The sequence below is a fragment of the Erithacus rubecula genome (assembly GCF_903797595.1).
Source record: "Erithacus rubecula genome assembly, chromosome: Z".
NCBI lineage: Eukaryota > Metazoa > Chordata > Aves > Passeriformes > Muscicapidae > Erithacus > Erithacus rubecula.
The window spans coordinates 4,406,299-4,414,444 of NC_136661.1; positions in this window are offsets into that span (position 1 = coordinate 4,406,299).

The following is an 8,146-nucleotide window of genomic DNA, read 5'->3' on the forward strand; positions in this document are numbered from 1 at the left end:
GATACAGATCTGTCAGCCTTTGCCAGTAACAGGTTCATGCCCAAACTCACTCAACAGGTTCTGTGAGATTATATGTAGCTGTATGGAAAAGACTGTTTTATGCAGATAATCCCACCATGACTCAACACAAATCCCTGTCCAGTTCTCTAGTTCTAAATCATTTCTAAGGGAAGTAAAGTATCTATGGGGGGAAAAGGCTGCTTTATATTCAGCCTTTTTACCAGATTTGATATGCTTGTTCCTGGGAAGGGAAAAAAACCTCATAATAATTAGTCAATTTTCATTAAATGTGAGAATTCTGCATTGCAATAAAGTACTGTAAAGAAAATTACCTTGCACCCATTTTGGAACTGTTCATACTTCAATTTTCTACTTAATGCAAACTACAATATATATCATCATAGGTATCTTTGTGATGTTATAAGATAAACCTCCCATCTCCTGTAAAGCATTTTTAGATTGGCAAACTGACAAAAGCTAAACTCACAGCAATTTTAACAAATTAAATAGATGACAAATAATATTTCTTTTACTCCAAATAGCAAGGAAATCAGAAACAAGTTAAAATTAATCCACTCAGACACTATTTTTTTTAATTATTCGTCTGTTAGTGAAGTTAGCTTCTTGTCTTCAGGATGTAAAACCAAAGATAACTGCTTGAAATACCAAATTGACCTGTATGTCTTTCTTCAAAACAAACCCACGTAAAATAAAACCTAATATATATTCTTTTTCCTATGTAGTGTTATCTAGATTTCTGATGGTGATCTACTGTTTTTAACAGACTGATTTTCAAGGAATGTATCCTTCAATTTGTTTACTACATTTTTTCATGAGAATTCACATTAATAATAAAAACATAGTTTCTTCACCAGAGAGTCTTCTTCTGTAATTTATTTGTGACCACCCATCAGTATTACTTGAAAGTTAAATGTCCTGAACTTTCATGGATTATTTTGAACTACAGATTTTTAAGCTGGGAATGTGCTTGTAATATTTCTTATCGTGTACCTTTCTTTTGCACCTTTTTTTAACACCTGCAGGATTCAGCATAATTCCACCTGGTTTTAATAACCAGTGCACTGATTTCTTCCAGATCTCTAAAGTCATGTCTGTTATGCTCCAGGTTTCCTATTTTAGTATAACTGGTTCCAACAAGGAAGACAGCAAGGGTTAACAGTCAGGGGAACAGGCAAGCTTTGACTATCACTCCACCACATCCTGCATGTGGATCCCCATGAAGTAACTAACTTCCCTAGACAAAAAAAACCAAGTCAGCTCTTGAATGCCTCCATGCCCCACAGCAACAAGTTACCCACTGGTATAATTTGCTTTTCCTTTTAATGCTCCTGCATGGGTCAAGGTTACTTATCCTGGATGATTTGTTTGAAAGTAAGATTTTATGGATGATCTGTTTTAAGAATCAAAAAGTATCAAAAAGAAGTTTGGAAATATTTGAGGTGTTTGTCTTTTTTCATATCATATTAAAAATATGATATGCCATCATATTAAAAAGGGAAAGTTTAAAAGGTCCAGTAAGTCAAAAAGTTAAGCATAGATGGTTCTTTGTTTTGTAAGTGCACAATATAGAAGACAATCATAGTGTTTATGGAAGTCACTAATCTACTTCCATCCTCGAGTTAGAGCACACCTCCTTCTGAAAACTGGAGTGAAAAATTAAGTTTATATTCTTTTTCTGGATTGATCTGAGATGGAAAATAGTGAGAAATATGTACAAAGCTACCATGTGAACTATCATGAGAAGATTTTTAATACCTTTCAAACTAGTGATCAGATAATACTTACTGAAATCAAATTCAGAACATATTAAAAGTTTAGGAAAAGAGACTGCGACAATTTATAAGTCAAAGGGAAAAAAATCTCTTTAAGAAGAAGATCTTGAATGTTATAATGTCACGAAGAAGAAGCACCAAGGCATAGGAGAAATGAAAGACAAAAATAGACAGCATCATAACATTAGTGCTAAAGTGGTGTTATATTTGGTGAGTTTTTCATATGTGTAAAATGACAATGACCTTCCTAGTATCATTTTTTCTTTTGCTACTTACTGGGAGAAATACAATTGAATATAAATACCAAAATGAGAAATGTCATATTTACAGGACTCTTCTAAAAACATCCACATACATAAATTAGACAGGCACAGGAAAAAAAAAAAAACAAACAAAACTAAGCACAGTGCAACACACTGTACTGGAAAATCAAAAATCAAATGAAAATTACCTACAGCAGCTCCTGTTTTCCACCCAGTTAACAGCTTCTACTTCAGGACCAGAAGTCCTTACATTGATTGCAGTAGTTCACAGAATCATTGAATGTGCTGGAAGGAACCTTAAAAATCATCTAGTTCCAACCCACCGTTGACCTAGGCATGGATGCCACCCACCAGATTAGTTGCCCAAGGCCCCATCCAACTTGGTTGAACAGTTTCAGGGATGGGATGAATAGTCTTGGCTTGACCAAAGATGGGGACTATTAATTATCTAGGTTTGATTGTGATATTTTCCCACTGATTTGGCAGCTGTCACAAAATTATATTTGGCTGAACTCCCAGACATCAAAATAAGGGGTGGACCAAAGAGATTGAAATCCCTCCATATGTCAGCATGATTTTATCACTTTTAACACAGCATATTTCAGATCCATGCTGCATAAAAGTAACTAATTTTGCTGAAATCAATTCTGTTAAGCTTTTTCCTAGTATTAGTACATTCTATTATTGACAGCTTCCAGAATGTGTGTAATATTTTGCTCTAAGAAACTCAGTTTCACAGCTACTACTTTTTGCCCATATTTTCTCATTGATAATTATGTCTTTGGAGTTTTCTGAGAACTCATCACATGTATGTCATGAAAAGAACAGGGACTGGTTATTTTAGGGGATCCTTCTGGTTAGTGCTCAGTTGTAATTTGCAACTGCTCCTAAAAAGAAACACACAATCTTTTGAGACTTAGTGTCCCTTTAAACTTTTCTTTAGGCAAACAAATTTCTCAGTCAATATGCAGGCTAGAATAGTGCTTCTGATACAAATTAAGACACAACAAGATGAAAAGATATTTTAAGTAATTCCTTTTTTAGTAAAAGCATTACCTCCTTTTGGAGATATCATCAAGTAAACTGAACATTTACAAAGAGCATGTGCAGGGAGAGCCTCAGCTCGAGAATTGCTGTTCATCCTTTTAGAGCTGTTTCCTGATGGTCCCCTTCACTTCTTCACTTCTTTGCCTAAGAACTATGCCCCTACTCTGACTTCAACTGTGTCTGAAGCAAATACACCATTTGTTCAAAGCTGCAGTTGATTTTTTTAACCCTGCTGCTTTTGTGTTAGCTTGTGTGTATGGGCTGCCTTTTCAGCTTTTTGTTTTAAGGGATTTTCTTTCATAATTTCTTACAGATTTCATATTTTCACTTCATGGAATCAGGTTCAGACTAATAAAATGACCAAACTTGGCTGATTATTTTATATCTTTTGAAATCTTTCTCTGATTTTCTATCTCTCTCAAAATTATAAATATCTACTATGGTAAACCTGATTTTGACTGTTCAAATTTATGGGTATGTACATTCTGTACAAATCCATTGATATGAAGAAGTTTACTGTGATGTAAAACTGAGAAATTAGCATGGAGAATGAGTTATGAGTTACTACTATCTAGAAATACTATTAAGAGAAGTAGTATATTTTTCCCTAGTAGACTGGTTTGCTTTTTGTGGACCTTACCTGATGCATAAAATTAATTTAAAAATATTTGAAATTTTTTTTGAAGCATAAAAATGTTATATAATTAAAATTATATGGAAAAAAAAATATGAGGCAAATGCCACAAAATACTTCTGGCAAGAGGTATCTGGCCCTGATTAGTTTTTTAAATATATATATATATATACAGTATGTGTTCTCTGCAGGGAAGACATGCACATAAAATCTGAATGTGTTTAACCAAGGAAAAAAGTACAGGTATACATAGAAATATACAGGTTAAAAAAATGTACAGGCATACATTTTATTGCATAGAAATGTAGATATATTTTATAGCTATTTTATTAGAAACCCAAATTCAAACTGTCATTTAGCTCAATTGGTTTAATCCTTTGAGATTTCAGTACTATATGAGAAAATGCACACTATTGTCCTGGATGGTCCCCATCATTCACAGAGCAAGAATTTTCTCAGGCAGTAGGGGATGTCTGAGACAATTGTTTATAGAGAATTAAAAGTGACAGCAGGAGAATAGCTAGAGTCTGTAAGTCAACTATGCCAACTCAGTCTTCCTCAGTGTACTATGAAATGATCCAGTTCCTTTGAATTACACACTGATGCAGTCTTTGACTATCACAAATGAGCAGAAGGAATTTATTAAATTTCTATTAGCTAATCTGCTGTTTTAAAAAGTGGATTATACTGCAATTATATGTGTAAATACCATCCTACTTCTTTGCCATATCTTCTTCTTGCACATCTCTCCAATATTTACTATGATTTCTACACATATTCAGGAAAACACTTTCGCTGGTAAGCAGGACAGGGGGTGTGGGATGCAATGCAAAAATTATCAAAGCAGTAGAGATGGTAAGCAGTGGTGGATCTGCAGTCCAAAGAATCCAGGAATTTTCACCTCAAAATGTGAAACAACAGTATAGATGAAATACAGAAAGCAGTTTGTTCATACTAATCTTCAGAGCTTTTGATTGGCTAAATTCAAATGAAGTCATGGAGTCTGTTAGTTCTCAAGCTGAAATACCAGTAGGCTTCTTTTTATCCCATAAAATAGGAGACCATTTTTCCCTCCTATAAATCCCTGGATCTTGATGTTGTATACCAGATAAATCTCTTAAGATCTAGTGGCAGAACCTTCTGCGGTACTTATTTTTATTAATGCATATATGCAATTGTTTTAGAACAATTTTTTTTAATATAAATGCTTCCCAGACCAATACCCACCTGAAATTCCAAAGCACTAGGGTTTTCATAGTCCTCCCTTCCCAGAGAGCATTGTTTCAAAAATACAGTTGTTCATATGACTACATTTTCTTTCTGATCTAATATATTTAGATTATTAGACAGAATATTATCAACAATACCTAACTGATTATTTTTTGAGGTTTTTTTCCTGTGATCAATCTGCAGTTAGATTAAAAGCTAGGCATATTCTATGTAAGTAAGTGGTCACCAGTGAATAATCTAGCAGCTGGGCAAGTTGTTCTTGCAAAGAGCAACTTGTATTTCCCTGAGATTGGACTTTTTATTTGTATACGTAGGGGGTTTATATTCTCAGTATATATTTCTTACTTGTGCATGAAAAAAAATTCTTTTTTTTTTCTTGTATTTTTATACTCAAAAATGCAAAACCATTTTATTTTACTTCAGGAAATGTAAAGTCTGCTTCCTAGTAGTTGTTAAGGGTATTCTCATACTATGTGGGACATCAGTAATTATGAATAAGTAGTATAAATAGAATGTGCTAGTCAATGCTAAGATGAAATATTTTGATGATGCAGCTCTTTAGAATATAGATATAAAACCTGTGATGTCAGATGACTGAATTCTGCATAACATGCACCAGCAATGACAAAGTGTAATGCTGACTAGGTTTGAAAAATCATTGTGTTAATATAATCAGAACCAGAGAGGAGAGAGAATATTTTAGTGCCCATTTATAGTGTTAAAGTAGTATGTAGTCGGGTTCTTGGTCAGGTTGAGATGTAGCTCTCTGTTAATGAACTTTGTTGTTGGTGGTTTTTTTTTTGGTTTTTACATGTCTCAAAAGAAATTATCATTTTGGATACCAAAATATACAGACATTTAGAAAACGTTGGGCGTTATTAGTTCAGTGATCTCCACACTGTGATGCAAATCTTCAAAGTAAGGTACATGTTGTTGGTGCAAGAAAGTAGCCATATTAAAAAAGCAAAATAAATAATAATCAAAAGGCAACCAAAAAAGTAACAATGCAAAATAACTTATTTGCAACATTTCATTCTCATTTTAATTTTATGAAGAAAAGTAAGATAGTGCAACCTGAATATACTAAGGTTTCATTTCGTGCAAGCTAAAAACTGTAGTTTTTCCTCTGTTAACTGATATTCATATAAAGATCACTGTAGACTCTTTCACAAATTATTTTAGTAAGATTATTACTGTGCCAGATTTTCAAAACAATATAGCACTGTGAATCATGTAGAACCATTACATACTTTTAAAAATCAAGTCAGTTAAACATAATCAAAATTGTGTTGAGCAATGTGTTCTTTAATCCTTGCAATACAATGGATTTTAATAAGTATTAATTAGATAAAATTTGTGACAAAGTACATAATACAACAGTACCATTTTCTTTTTTGCACATATGACTATAGTAAGAATAGCAAAACTTTCTGTAGCATCTGAAAAATACCCTTTCTGAAAACGAGTTCTCCCAGATCTAATGAATCTGAGATTGATGAACACTTTCTGAATTCTACCATCACAAGTAAAATATATTTAGCATTATCCTTTTGCCTGTAAACATTAACAGTGGTTTAAATCACTGTTTATAACAAGAAACAAACAAAAATAAAACTACTAATGCCCTCTTCCAATCAACCAAGCTGCAAAAAATGATACTTTAAGCTATTTAAGTGGTCTGAAATATAGCATTTCCAGCTTTCTACAGTTTGAGTTAGAGCCCAAAAAGATAATATAAAAGAATCCTCTCAAAGCACCATAAAGAAATCTAGCACCTGTTACGTGTTTGTAATTTTGCTTGCCAGAAAATGCTTTTTAGAGAAGCCTAGTAGGGGACAAACTGTTATTAACTGAAATTATGAGTTAAGAGATAAACTGATAATGTAAAACAGTTCCTTTTGATGGAAGATGATCCTTTACTCAGGGTAACAGTGGTGCTTAAGTGAATGAATTACTAGGGCAAATGAAATGTGATTGTGCAGAAGATTGACTCTTTCTGGATGCTAGATGCCTACCAAAGCTTCTCTATCATTCCACTCCTCAGGTGCACTGCAGAAGAGAAAATAAAAGTAAAGGATCATGGGTGAAGATAAGGACAGATAAGGGAGACATGACACACACCAACTACCATCATGGTAAAAACAAAATCAAATTAGTTTATTTTATTACCAATCAAATCAGAGTAGGATAATGAGAAATAAAAAAAACCTGAAAATGTTTTACCCCACCACCTTCCCAGGCTTAATTTTGCTCCCTACTTCTGCCTCTCTCCAGTGGCACAGGGTATTGGGGAATGGATATTTGGGTTAATTCACTACACATCTCTGCTGCCACTTCCTCCACACACTCTTCTTGTGCTCCAGTGTGCAGTCCCACCAAAGTCCTTAAAGAACTGCTCCAGCATGGATTCCCCATGGGGTCACAAGTCCTACCAAAAAATCTGCTCCAGTCTGGGTTTCTTTCTCCATGTGGCAACAGGTCCTCCCAGGAGCCCTCTCCAGTGTAGGCTTCACACACAGTTGGAAGCTCCAGAGGTGGTCATGGCCTTCTCTTAGGCAGACCTGCCTGCTACATCAAGGATCTCCATGCAGAGACAGCTCAGCTCACAATGGTCATCACCAGAGGGTGCAGGGGGATCTGCTCTGGCACCTACAGCACCTCCTCCCACTCCTTCTGACACCCACCACCAACCTTGGTGCCTGTAGGGCTGTTTCTCTTTCATGACCTCATGCCTCTCAAGTTTGGCCACAATTTCTTCTGCACAATAACTTTTTCCTTCTTCTTAAATATGTTACCCAGGGATACTACCAACAATGTTGATGGCCAGTCTCTGCCTTGGCCAGTTGTGGGTCCATCTTGGAGTGAAGTGGTACTTGCATTATTGGACCATGTGGGAAGATTCTAGAAGCAACTCATGGAAGCCATCTCTGTAGTCGCCTTTCCACACTCCCTAAAACCTTGCCATGCAAGCACAATAATAAAAGATGTAATGACATCACAAAATTTAATTGCAAAATGTATTTTTGAACATTATTTTCATAAGCAGCTTCTGCTAAAACTCTAAACTCTACCCAAACTCTAGTGAAAGCCTTACAAATAATTGTCTAAGTAACAAAGAGTTGTGAATTGTTTGTTTGGTAAATGTTAGAGAATGTATTTAGGTTCCATCAATGTGATAC